Genomic DNA, 14,387 nt, shown 5'->3' on the forward strand with positions numbered 1-14,387 from the left:
CAAAACAAAAGTTCTTACGCAAAACAGAAGCTCTAGGACGTCGGATACTGTATTAATATGGGATGATGATTGTTTAACACAGAAATCGGAGAGTCAGGATTAACGGATCTTTATGGTCAAGTTTTATCTGCTGGAGTACCACAAATATCAGTCTGATGGCATCAGTTATTTGCAATCTATGCTGACAGCCTGAAGGAGGGAGTTGAGTGCAATATACATCCGAGTTTGAGGATGACACTGAGAATCAAAAGGCAGACTGTTACTTAATGGAGAGGACTTTCAGAAAAGGCATTGGAGTCTTCCTGTGTATGAAACATAAAGTCAACATGCTGATGCAGCAAGTAACTTGGTTGGTACATTAGGCGGTTTCCTGGGAAGAAAGGGTTGTGTTATTGAGAATCTCTAAGATGGTGAGGCGATAATTCATGGGGATTTAAATGAATGAGGAGTGATAATGCTGAAACCGACAAGACACAACAGGGTGTGGAGAAGGTAGATGTTGAGAAGTTTTTTTCCATTCTTGAGCAAAGTGTCGAACTCGATGATATAGATTCCGAATAAGGAAATTCGATTTCAATCTCAGATGCAGAGTAATGTCTTCTTTCCAAAGGTAGTGAATGTCTGGAATTCCCTAACTCAGAGACGTGTGGAGGGATACAAGGAGAAGGCAAGAGAGTGGTTTTAAGCCCTGGAGTAGATCAGCCATGTTCTTATTAAATGAAGAGTTAGCTTGACGGGCCGATTGACCTACTCTTGTTCCTATTTATTAATTTTGCATATTATGCTTTTGGAAAGTAGCAGGTTATTTCGCTGGAAATCGTGTTGTACAATGTTGCATTCAGGGAGAGCAGAGGATTTGTTGTTTTAACCCTGGGTGGGGTATGTGGCTGCATTCCCAGCGTATCTGGGTCTGCAACATGACCCACATCTGGAGCAGAAGTTACAGAGAGGGGGAGTCTGGAATAAGGGACTTATGGGTGGGGGTGGTGGTCACTTCCTGATCCAGCCTGGATTTTCCAAGTACATTTCCAAAACTACACCTAACCATCGGAGTGGCCTCGATCTGCCCCTGTTTAGCATGTCCGAAAGCTGAATGGAACATCAGAACGTAGGGCTGAGGGACACAAGTGGGCCATTCGGCCTTTTCACACTACTCCACCAATAAATAATGTCATGGCTCATCTCATTGTGATTCCAGCTGCACTTTTCTTTCCATGCACCATTATCACTGATTCATCTGTCCATGGAAAATCAGACAAAGACAGCTTCGATGCAATATAAAGATCCAGCCACCCCAAACTTCTGGGAAAGAGAATTCCCACTTGACTGAAATCCCACTTAGTGGATTTATCCTAATTCCTGCTCTGACGGATGTTGGAGGGTGTCACTGTTTCATTTTATCTGCCCATTCCTCCACTGCTGACACCAAATTTTAAATGTAACCAGGTTGCTGATATGGCCAATGATAAAGTTCTCAGACTAAGTCAGGTTCAGTGACAGGAACAAGTCAGGCAGGTTTCTTTAGTTAGCCACAAGTAACTAATAGAATTAACCGATGCGCATGGTGGATCTGTGGTTCGCACCGATACCTCCCGTCACCAAGTAGCTGCGTTCAGTTCCAACCTCGGGCAACCCTCTGTGTGGATTTTGAACATTCTCTCCATGTCTGCGTGGATTTCCTCCCAGTGTTCTATTTTTCTCCCATCGTCCATAGATATGCAGCTTAGAGCGGATTGGCCATGCTAAATTGCCCATAGTGCCCAGGGATGTGTAGGGTCGATAGGTTTGTCATGGGAAATGCAGGGTTACATGGATAGAGTAGGGGGGCAGGTCCGGGGGGATACTGTTCCGAGGGTCAATGTGGAATTGATGGACGGAATGTCCTGCTTCCACACTGTAGAGATTCTATAAAAAAATAACAACAAGAAGTTTGGACGATACAAACACCCAGTGGGTATCTATCTGATCACTTTCCTCTGGGTTTTGTATGTTTCAATGAGATCGCCTCTCATTCCAAGAGTAACCTGTTAAAGCCTTCATAATATTAGACCATCATCCCTGGAATACATGAAGTGAAACATCTCCGAACTGCTTCTAATTTAATTATATCCTTTCTCAGTTAAGGAGACAAAAATAATCTCTCACACAGATGAAGTTATTTCTTATTTTCTCAATGGTGAGAGTATTTGGAACTCCCTTCCCCGCAGAGCATTGCAGGCAGAGATATTGAATATGTTTGAGGCACAGACAGAAGGTTCATAAATAATAACGGAGTCAAGGATTATTGGGGAATCTCAGGAATGTGCAGCGTTGGGGAAATGCTGACAGTGGTTTAAAAAAAATCACACTGCTCCAGCACATCCAGGAATATAATGCAAAATGAAATTATAATAACGATAAAATGTTAAGGGGAAATCCAAGATGATAGCGATCTGGAAGGTCTGTTTTGTTGGGCTCTGCATCACAGCACGGGCAAAGTGGTTCCCCAACCCACTCCATCCTAGCCATTTACTTAAAAAGCTTAGTTTTTGAAAGTTTTGAGAGTTGGCAGCAGTAGTAGTCTTAGTTTGTGTAGCTTTTAAGTTCTATGATACTTTGTTTATTAATGATCAGCAATTCGAATCCTCCCTCTCTCGAGTTCAAATGTTGCTACAGTGTGTTCTAGGTAATGATGTGCTTAAATGGTCTACTCGCAGCATTAAGGTGAGCCATTGGCCAGAAAAGAGGAAAGAAAATACATTCTAGTCTTAAAAAGAGAGGGTGGATGTTGTCCTATTGCAGGAGATGCAGCTTGAGGACAAGGAACATTTGACATTACAGCAGGTCGGGCTTGATCAGGTTTATTTCTCGTCTTTTAAAATTACAAGAAGGGTAGAAGTCATAATGGATAAAAAGAATCTTACATTTCACCTACTAGATTGTATTTGACACTCACGGGACGGTCATCATACCCAAAGCCTTGAGCTATAGTAAAGAATATAGTATTTTGAATGTTCATTGCCCAGCCCCCAACTCTCTCCATTGCCAGCGTACCCTCTTAAATTCCTGGCAGATGTATTTTCCAAATTCAGTTATCTTGCATCGTGGCACATTATTGTAGAAGTTTTCAAAAGTTTTATGGACCCCACGGTGGACAGAATGTCCAAAGGTGCCCCAATACCCTGGTTATAATGTAAGCATTTAGTGGATATGTGTGCAGAACGAGAGCTGGTGGATGTCTGGTGTCAGATCCACATCACAAGTAGGGATTTCCTTTTCTTCTTTAACTGGCATAAATGCCACACGTGGGTTGATATCTTCCCCTTCCCTGCAACAATCTTAGATTCGGTGGCATCCTACACAATTGAGAGTATTACCATTTCTGACCATGAAGCAGTGTACTTATCGATTAAGATTAAGGGCAATATAATAGATTCGAGACACTAGCGAATGTTTCCCTTTATTCTTAAGACTAGTTGGTTAATTGAGTAGTTAGATTAGATTACTTACAGTGTAGAAACAGGCTCTTCGGCCCAAAAATTAATTCAGATTGAACCAGTAACTCATCCACTCTATAGGAAATTGCTAAGGCTTATGCCAAGGGAATAATTATTTTTTATGATGTAGCAGAAGGGAATTAGGAACGCTGGTTTGAGGCAAAGTTGAGGGCAGCCGAGAATGCATACTGTGATTGTCCCTCAGTGGCTAAGCTGCAGAGGATTACAATGCTTCAGTCTACAGTGAATTTCACGTTCACACAGACAGCCAAGAAGGAACTTACTATTGCAAAACAAATGCTGTTTGAACATGGGGATAAGCCAGGCAGGTATTTATTCTATCTTGCCAGGAAAACGATCGCCCCTCTTCAGCTATTACCTCAATTAGGGAAGGTACTGGGATCCTTACCTTCAATACCAAAATGATTAATGTCTCCTGTCCGAGATTTTTCACCGAATTATTTCAGACTGAACATTTTGAGGATAGATGGATTGAGATGGAGTCATTGTTGAAGAACCTGGGTCTTCCTGGAGTAAACCCTGAATAAGAGTGTGCCTTAATGCGCCATTGTCAGAACAGGAGGGTGTGAAACAGCTTCAGAATGTAAAGGCGCACGTTCCTGACGGATTTCCTAGTGAATTTTATAAATAATTTATAAACCTATTGTCAGGGCTGATGTTTAATATGTTCTGTCACTCATACAGTCACAAACCCCTCCATCCATCCTTAATAGAGGCTTCTATCTCTCTGATGCTGAAGAAATGAAGACCCCAGAGGATTGTGCTTCTACACGCCAATCTCACTTTTAAATGTTGGTGTCAAAATCCTGTCTGAGATCCGTGCATTAAGGTGGAAACGTTGCTGCCTTCCGTTACCAAAGAGGACACACATGCTTTATAACGCACCGCAGATTTTACTACAATGTTAAGAATTTACTCAATATGATCCAAGAGTGTCAACAACAATCTGTCCAGGGATTATTGATCTCTTTAGATGAGAGAAGGCATTTGATTGGATTGAGTGGCCCGATCTCTTCTGTACATTAGAATGGTTTGGTATACGCAAAGTTTTTTTCAAGTGGGTGACGGTCCTTTACCACGATCCTCTGGCTGCGGTTCTCACTAATGGTGTGCCAACCAGTAATATTAATATTTCTCCAGGCAGCCGCAAAGGTTGACACCTTTCGCCATTTTTGTTTACGTTGGGGATTGAGCCACTAAGGGAAGCCATCCTTGGGATGCCAACATATCTGCCCCAGAGGTGGAATCGAAGTCTCGAAAGGTTACATTGTATGCAGATTGGGGTCTTATATTTTTGTCAAATCCCACAATTTCGGTAGTTCATGTGATGCAATGCATTGATTCGCTTGTTGCCTTTCCGGGTGATAAGATTACTTTTACAAAGTTGAAGGCCATGCCTATGGGAGGTCTTAGGGAAATACCTGATACTGAGGGCAAATCCTGGTTTCCTTTTAAATGGTCACGGGGGCGGTTTCCCTATTTCAGTATATTCATTACATTTGTCTTTGATCATTTATTTAACGTGAACTATGTCCATTTGTTTGTCAAAATTAAACAAGATCTTCAAAGATGGGAGGCATTTCCAATATCCTGCCTCGGTCAGACAGCTGTTATTAAAATGCTTTCTATGATGTTTCCCAGACAGATATTTCGGAAACATAATGGCTAGTTTAGCTCTTTTATTTGGCACCACAAGCGATTCTTTATCTAGCTAACAAAATTGCAACTGCTGCACAGATTGTGTGGAGTAGATCTCCCCGAATAAAAGCAATCAATTAAGTTTTTTTTTCATCGTATGTTAGTGCCTGGACCGCTGAGGTCTCGGCATTAATATGGCTAGACATTGAGCCCTCTCAGACAAAGTGAACTCTTATTAGTCTGTCGTTCTTAGATAAAATGACAACATTTATGGAATATTTTCATAAAAATAATGATTATCAATATTGTTAAAACTCGAAGGACAATGCGTCAGATCGATGCAATACAGCCAAAAACCATGTTTCTTACCCCTACAATTGGTATACTGGGGATAATGGATTTCAGGTTTAAACAGTAGGCAGCGAGGGGGATACCTTGTATGGGTGATTTAGAATTAATAGTATCCCTACAGTGTAGAAACAGGTCCTTGTGCCCAGCAAGTCCACTTCGATCCTCTGAAGAGTAACCCACCTAGATCCATTCCCCTACCATCTTATATTTACCCTGATTAATCCCCCAGCTTACAGATTCTGGAACACTATGAGCGGTTGAGCAATGGTCAATTCATCTAACATGGGCATGTTTGTGACTGTGAGAGGGATCCTACGCAGCCACAGTTGAGAATATATTAACTCCACACAGCCAGTCACCCACGGCTAGAACCAAACCTGTGACCCTGGTGCGATGAGTCAGCAGTGCAAACCACCGAGCCACCATATGTTACTTGAAGGAGAAACAATGATAGCATTTGATCAAATAACTCGTAAGTATGGACTACCTAGTAAAGACTTCTTCTGTTTTTTTCCAGATTAGAGATTTGATTAAAAAACACAATTTTAAAAGACACTTATAGATCCAATACATAGAAGCAGGTGATTATTGTAAGAATTCACTCTCTGTCAGCACCCTTTACCATTTGTTGGAGAGTGTCCCCGTACACAAAACTGTACAAGTTCGTGACGTCTGTGAGAGAGAGTTGTGGCTTTAGATCTTTTCGGAAACATGGGAGGATATTTGTGAAAATGCTCGAAGGATTTTGATCTGTAATAGAACCCATTCCACGCAGTTGAAAAATCTTCATAGGTTCTATCTGACCCCAGATTTTCTCTCAAAATTCAAAGTGGGATTATCTTCAGCATGTCCTAAATGCAGAATGACTACAGGCACTCTTACCCATTGCATGTGGCCCTGCTGCAGGCTTCTTATATATTGGAGCACTGCGTTAGGTGTGGTAGAGTGGGTCTAGGGGACCGAATTGGAGATGGACCCGGTTTCTCTTTTCCTGGGCCTGCCCAGAATATCTTACGCAGATGCATATGGAAAAAACAAATCCTTGCTTTCTATGCCAGGAAAAATATTATGTTGTGTTGTATATCTGAAAACTCCCCGGGTCTGTTGAGACTTTGTAAGCTCATCATGGAGAATATCCCTTTGGACTTTCTCACCAGCATGGTGCACCAAAAAACAGATTAATATAAGTCATAGAATCATAGAGCCATGGAGATGTACAGCATGGAAACAGTCCCTTCGGTCCAACCCATCCATGCCGACCAGAAATCCCAAACCAATCTAGTCCCACCTGCCAGCACCTGGCCCATAACACTCCAAACCCTTCTTCTTCATTTACCCATCCAAATGCCTCTTAAATGTTGCATTTGTATCAGCCTCGCTGACATTGCATGGCAGTTCATTCCATACACATACCATTCTCTGTGTGAAATAGTTGCCCGTAGTTCTCTATTATATCTTTCCCCTCTCATCCTAAACCTATAACCTCTCTTTCTGACTCCACGACACCAGGGAAAAGACTTTACCTATTTACCCTATCCATGCCCCTCATAATTCTGTAAACATCGATAAGGTCATCCCTCAGCCTCCGACGCTCCTAGGAAAACAGCCCCAGTCTGTTCAGCCTCTCTTTATAGCTCAAATCCTCCAATGCAAGTTTCACAACATCTTTCCGATAGGAAGGAGATCAGAATTGCACGCAATATTTCAACACTGGCCTAACCAGTGTCCTGTACACCCGCAACATTATCTTAAAACTCCTGTACTCAATACTCTAATCAATAAAGGAAACGCATTCTTCACTATCCTATCCACCTGCGACTCCACTTTCAAGGAGCTATGAATCTGCATTCCAAGGTCTCTTTGCTCAGCAACACTTCCTGCGACCTTGCCATTAAGTGTATAAGTCCTGCTAAGATTTCCTTTCCCAAAATGCAGCACCTCGCATTTATCTGAATTAAACTCCATCTGCCACTTCTCAGCCCATTGGCCATTTGGTGAATCTGAGGTGACCCTCTTCGGTCTCCAGTACACCTCCAATTTTGGAGTCATCTGCAAACTTACTAACTGTACCTTTTATGCTCGCCTCCAAATTATTTAGGTCAATGACAAAAAGTAGTGAATCCAGCACCGATCCTTGTGGCGCTGCACTTGTCACAGGCCTCCAGTCTGAAAAACAACCCTCCACCATCACACTCTCTCTTCTACCTTTGAGCCAGTTCTGTATCCAAATGGCTAGTTCTCCCTGTATTCCATGAGAGCTAACCATGCCATTCAGTCTCCCATGGGGAAGCTCATCAAAACCCTTACTGAAATCCGTATAGATCACATCTAAACCTCTGCCCACATCAATCCTCTTTGTTACTTTCTCAAAAAACTCAACCAAGTTTGTGAGACATGATTTCCCATGCACAAAGCCATGTTGACTATCCATAATCAGTCCTTGCCTTTCCAAATACATGCACATCCTGTCCCTCGGGATTCCCTCCAACAACTTGCCACCACCAACGTCAGGGTCACTGATCTCTAGTCCTTAACACCCTTCTTATACAATGGCACAACGTTAGCTAACCTCCAGTCTTCTGGCACCTCACCTGTGACTATCCATACTACGTATAATTCAGCAAGAGGTCCAGCAATCACTTCTCTAGCTTCCCACAGAGTTCTAGGTTACACCTGATCACGTCCTGGGGATGTATCCACCTTTACACGTTTCAAGACATCCAGCACTTCCTCCTCTGTATTATCGACATTTTGCAAGGTGTCACCACCTATTTCACTACATTTAATATTTTCCACAGTAAATACCGATGCACAATACTACTTTAGTATCTCGCCCATACTTCCTGTGATGGTAAAAATATTCTGTTGTGTTGGATGTCTGAAAAACCTCCGGGTCTGTTGGGTCGTTGTAAGCCCGTCATGGAGAATATCCCTTTGGAAATTCTCACCAGTATGGTGCACCGAAACGCAGAGATTTATATAAGATATGGCAACCCTTTTTGGATTACCGCGATATAGGCTTATCTGCCACTCTAAAAGGGCTTTTTATATAGCCATGACGATATTGTCTAATGAATAACGTATCAAGAATTATGAATGTATGAAGGTGTATCAGTTCATGCTCTCGAAGAACGAGAGCTATCATTTTGTTGTGCTGAGCCGTATTATTTATTTATTTTTAATTGTTTATTTTTGTTTTTCTTCTGTCTGTTTAGAGACTTTAACTTATTTTGTATATACGTGCACATGGGTGTAATTTTGTTCCATTATTTGAGTTGTTTTGTTATTGGTTTCATATAATAATAGAATATATTTTTAAATAAAAAAAGTTAAAAAATTAAAATGCTAACATTGATAGATTACAGTCCCAAATAACTCTCATTATAGAGACCACTCATGGTGGTCTACGTTGAAGGTCACCACACGGGTGATGGGGTGAGGTTGAGAAAGCATCCCCTTCATGATAAAATCTGTTAGTGTGGGGAATTGAACCTGCGCTGGTTGCCTCCCTCTGCATCGCAAACCAACCATCCAGCCAACTGAGTGGGAGACTGTGTCACTGCTACACACAGAATCAGTCAAAAAAAGAGCAAGAGAAATTTTAATGACAAGGGAAAAGGTGGATTCAAGATAAAAAATGTTCTCTGCTAGAAATTATATTTTATAATGAGACGAGTGTTTGGAAGCTGTCTTTGGTTGAACACAACAAGGTGAGACAAGTGAAATAACCAGAATGACTAACTGTGATTTGATATCGATAACCATAAGTGCATGTTTTTGATTGGTCTGTGGAAAGCATGCAGACTGTTGCATGAATTTATAAATCAGATGAATTATATTGTAAGGAGAGTCCTCCCTCATGAGAAATGCCTTCTGAACACATGCTAGAGGAAACCCGGGGTATGAAGTGTCTGAGAATCGTCTGCTCGGTAACAGGAACCTGGGGGTTGAATGACTGGACGTTCCTGTAACATGGAGCTGAGAAAACCATCAGAACACCCCAAACGAATTGAACGTTGGAGCATATTTGAAGTACTGAATGGCCTCATGATGGATTTTAATTGTGTGTGATTTGAGATACGTACATCTCGACTCCATCCTCTTACGTGTTACCCACTGGGGCACAGCCATTTTCTGAAACTGGGAATAAGTTGGAACAAAACCTGGAACATTCCATAATTGACATTCTGCAGAATATTCTCTAACTATGTGGGGGCATTAGAAAAGCAAGAGAGAAAGAGAGGGAAGGTGCTGCATGCAATACTGTGAATGGTGGAGCATGAGCCTTGTTCGGGGGTCGGTACTACAACAGATACACAGTGAGTGTGAGGGAGCGGAGAAAATACGGTGACCCTTATCCTGACAGAGTGGGGAAGGGTATTGATGATTGTCCTGTTTTGTTGGACATTTCTTCAGACCCCAAAAACTGCACTGAGCTGGGTGGTGAACTCAGCCCATGCTCGGTACATGTGGTAGTGTGGCCCCCTCCGGGAAGAGAATGGTCCCCTTTTGTACTACCGCATCCACCAGGACCTCCGTGCTGCTGTAGACAATCCGTGGCGTAATTTCCCGTTCATTGCCATGCTTGGGGAAAATGTGCAGGACAGCTCCAAACTGAGAAAACACAACCGTGTGCCTATTGATCTTTTAAAGATGGCACCAGTGTCAGGGTTTACAGAATATCCGGTGGCATCCGGGCGACTGTGAGTACCTCCAGTCATGATGGGTGGGAGAATCGGGCTGGTATTGTATGAGAAGGACACTATGGAGTGGGATGTGTAGTTAATGAGATGAGTTTGGTAAGATAGCACCATGAAACGAGCTCGACTTTGTGCTGACAACCCTCTGTCACACTCAATGAAAATGTCACTGAGACAGTTTTTATTAGGTTCAGCCCAGTGAGGCGAAGACTCTGCTGTCCTCACTCCCAGTTACAAAGCTGCAGAACAAATGCTCATCCAAAACTCTCCATCACCTGAACTCGCAGCAATATCCCTTTCACTCATAATTCTTCATAATACTGACCCGTGTTGCATGATACTGACCCGTGTTGCCGTGGTCCATGGCAAGCAAAATGTCCATCCAGACTCACCCCATTCCCCTGCTCTTGTTCTGTATCCCACTAATTCTTTCCTATCTGTGTATTTGTCCAAATGCCTTTTCAATGTTGTTATTGTACCCGCCTCAATCACTTCTACTGACAGCTCAGTGCATTTGTGCACCACAATGTAAAAATGTTGCCCCTTAGTTTCGTTTTTATATTATTTATCCTTTCCAAACATTAATGGATGTCCTCTAGTTCTAGATTCCACAACCTTGGGAAAAATTTTTGAAATCTTCACCCCATGCACACCTCTCATGATTTTATAAGGGCTACACTTCTATAAGAACCCCCTCGATTTCCTAAGATGTAAAGAAATAATTTTGAACCTGTCCAAACTCTGCCTATAACTTAGAGCCTTTAGCCCAAGGAACATTTTTGGACATTTGTTCTACGTACTGTCTTGTTCAATAATATCCTTTCTAGAGCAAACTGAACAAAACTGAGCACAATACTCGAATACAGCCTTACCAACATCCTATACAACTGCAACATAACGTCCCAACGTCTGTACTCAATGCGTTGATGAAAGCCAATGTGCCAACAGCCTTCTTAACTGTCCTGTGTATCTGTGACTCAAATTTCAGACAACTGTGCACCTGATCTCCAACGTCCTTTTGTTGCACTACACGCCTTAAGGCACTATCATACGTCATTAAATTCCTCCCTGGATTTGACTTTCCTAAATGCAAGACACTTATCTATATTAAACTCCATTTTCTATTTCTCAGCCCACTTCCTCAGCTGATCAGGGTACTGCTGCAATTTCTGATAATGTTCCTCACTGTAAATGATGTCTCCTAATTTAGTGTCATCTGCAAACTTACTAATGATGCGTTGCGCACTCTGGTCCAAATCATTGATATAGATAACAAACAGCAATGGGCCCAGGACCGATCACTGAGGCACTCTACTAGTCACACGTCTCCAGTCCGACAAGCATACCTCCACCATAGCCATTTTCTTCATAACATCAAGCCAAATGTGTCGCCAATTTACCAGTTTACATTAGAATCCATGTAGTCTAACCTTCCAGAGCGGCCTACCATGTGGAACCTTATCAAAGGCCTTATTGAAATCCATATAGAATATGTCTACCACCCTCCCCTTGTCAACATTCCAGGTCACTTCCTAAAAAACTCTATCAACATTTCCAGGTAAAATGATCCCGGGCAAGTGGGAGGGCTTCAAAAGTGAGATAGCTCGAATTCAAGGTCGATATGTTCCTGTGAGGGTGATCTGTCATGCACAAAGCTATGCTGACTGCTCCAAGTCAAACCCTGTCTTTCCAACTGCATGCATATCTTATATCTCCGTACCTTCTCAAGTTGTTTCCAGAAACAGATGTGAAGCTTACTGGTCTCTATTTCCCAGGCTTTTCTTTGCAGCCCTTTTGAATAAGGGCACAATATTTGCTACTGCCCAGTCTTCCGAGACCTTGCCCCTGAACTATCTTCTCTCGCCTCGTGCAGTGCTCTTAGATATATCTGGTCAGGACCAAGAGACTTATCTGACTTTGTGCATTCTAATATGTCCAACAGCACCTCTACTGTGATATGGACTGTACCAATATACCGCAACTAACCTTCCAAAGGTCGCAGGTCTTCATGTATTTCTTCATGATAAAAACAGAGGGGAAATTGAGTACCTCACCCATCTCTTGAAGTCTTACACATGCATGCCCATTTTAGATTTTAAGACGTCGTATTCTCTCTCTACTTGTTCTTTTTCTCTACTATACTGAATTTGGATTCACTCTAATCTGCTCAGCCAAGGCTATCTCATACCCCACTTTAGCCCTGCTGATTTCCTTCTTCAGTAAACTCCTATATCCCATTTGTACCTCCAGAGATTCCCTTGCTCCCAGCTACCTGTACCTGAGCGACGCCTCCTTTTTTTTTCTGGTCAGAGCCTCAATATCTCTTGTCATCCAGGTTTCTCTCTTTCAGCCTCACTTTCCCTTCACCCTCACAGGAGCATATCGACCTTGAACTCGAGCTATCTCACTTTTGAAGCCCTCCCACTTGTCCGGGATCATTTTACCTGGAAACACATTGCTCCAATCAAACCATGCAATCCCCTGCCTAATTCCAACAAATTCGCCTTGCCCCAATTTAGAACTTGAATATGTGGACCAATATGTATGTCCCTACCATACATATTTTAACATTAATACCGCTCTGGTCACTTTTCCCAAAATGCTCCCCCACTTTACCTCCGTCACCTATCCATCCCTATTTCCCAACAGTAGGTCGAGTTTGTCCCTTCCCCAGTAGGACCCGCTACATGCTGCTTGTGGAACCTTTCCTGAACACACATAACAAATTACGTTCCATCTAAGTTCTTAACCCTCTGGAAGTCCCCGTCTATGTTAGGATAATTAAAATCACCTATTATGACAACCCTATTGCGCCTGCAAGTCTCGCCAGTCTCCCTGCATTTTTGCTCTTCTAATTCCCATTGATTATTTGAAGGCGTATATTACAACCACTATAACATCACCATCCCCCTCTTACTTGTTAGCATCTTTTACAAAATCTCATTGGATATTATCTTAGTTATTTCATCTTTAAATACTAGAGTGTTACGCGCCTGAATCAGAACTATTTGTATTTGAATTGTTTCCATTTACATCTCTTCCTCGCTGTGACCCTCGTCAAGGCACATGGGGGAATATGGAGCTGTGAATGGATGGGATCTGCATATCCTGTCAGTTCCAAAATTGGCTGCAAGTTTCCCCACTGAGCTGCAATCTAACACAGTGTTACCGAACAATGCAACAGTCTGGGTTTATATATGAATGAACCAGTGTGGGCTGCACAGCTCTCCACGCTGGACATTTAGCCCAGGAGTATAGGTCCAGCATTGGTGTAGGCTGCACGTAGTTTCACTCTGGGCATAGCTGGGTTGCATTCAGCAGACATTAGTGCTCCATCCTGAATATGTAATGGATGGGCTGGTTATGTGAGTTGGATTGCGAATGTGAGAGAACTAAACATCTGGCAATGCCTTTATTTTGTGTTTTAATTCTTGTGATTGGACACTTCAAATCCTGACTCATCCGGTTTGACCCATCACTCTGGATGAGTCATGGTAACTGTTGTTTCAGCATTTGGGTCGGCAACACGACCAACAAATGGAGTAAAGGCTGCAGAGATGACAGTCTTTCTAAAATGGAGCCTCAATATCTCTTGTCATCCAGTGTTCAGATCAGCCGTGGTCTTAGTGAATGTTGGGGCAGGATTGACTGGATCGCTGATGCAATTTATTCATATATTTCCAAGCAAACTCCCCTTCTCTCCCAGACCCATACCGGTGGGGAGTGTGTCACCTCCTCCTGTTCCTGCGTAACAGGACCCCCGGGCCTCAGTAGCCTCCAGATTTCCCTGTGCCCCAGTTTTCAGCAGTTGGGTGACTGCCTCCTGTTCCTGTGTCCCAACCTCGAACAGTTGAGTCTCCTGTTCCTCTGTCCCAGTGTCAAGCAGTTGAATGATTCCCTCCTGATCCCAAGTTTGTGAAAATACATGTCCTCCTCCTGCTCCTGAGTAACAGGTTCCAATAGCTCAGTGCTCCCCTGCTGCTCCTGTGGTATGGAATTGAGGGACTGAATGGCATCTTCACATTCTTTACGGCTCTTCTTGACGAAAAGCCTTTCCCCTGTTTCTGTAAAACACCATCAAATTCTGAATGATGTATTTTTCTATTTGAGTCTCAGTAATTGAACAAACAAGCCGACTGGCAGAATTCAGATGCTTAAAAGCCTCCTCCTGTTCCAGTGTTATGCACTGAAGAGTCAATAG

Source organism: Hemiscyllium ocellatum, chromosome 38 (assembly GCF_020745735.1).
Source record: "Hemiscyllium ocellatum isolate sHemOce1 chromosome 38, sHemOce1.pat.X.cur, whole genome shotgun sequence".
In the NCBI taxonomy this organism is placed as follows: Eukaryota; Metazoa; Chordata; class Chondrichthyes; order Orectolobiformes; family Hemiscylliidae; genus Hemiscyllium; species Hemiscyllium ocellatum.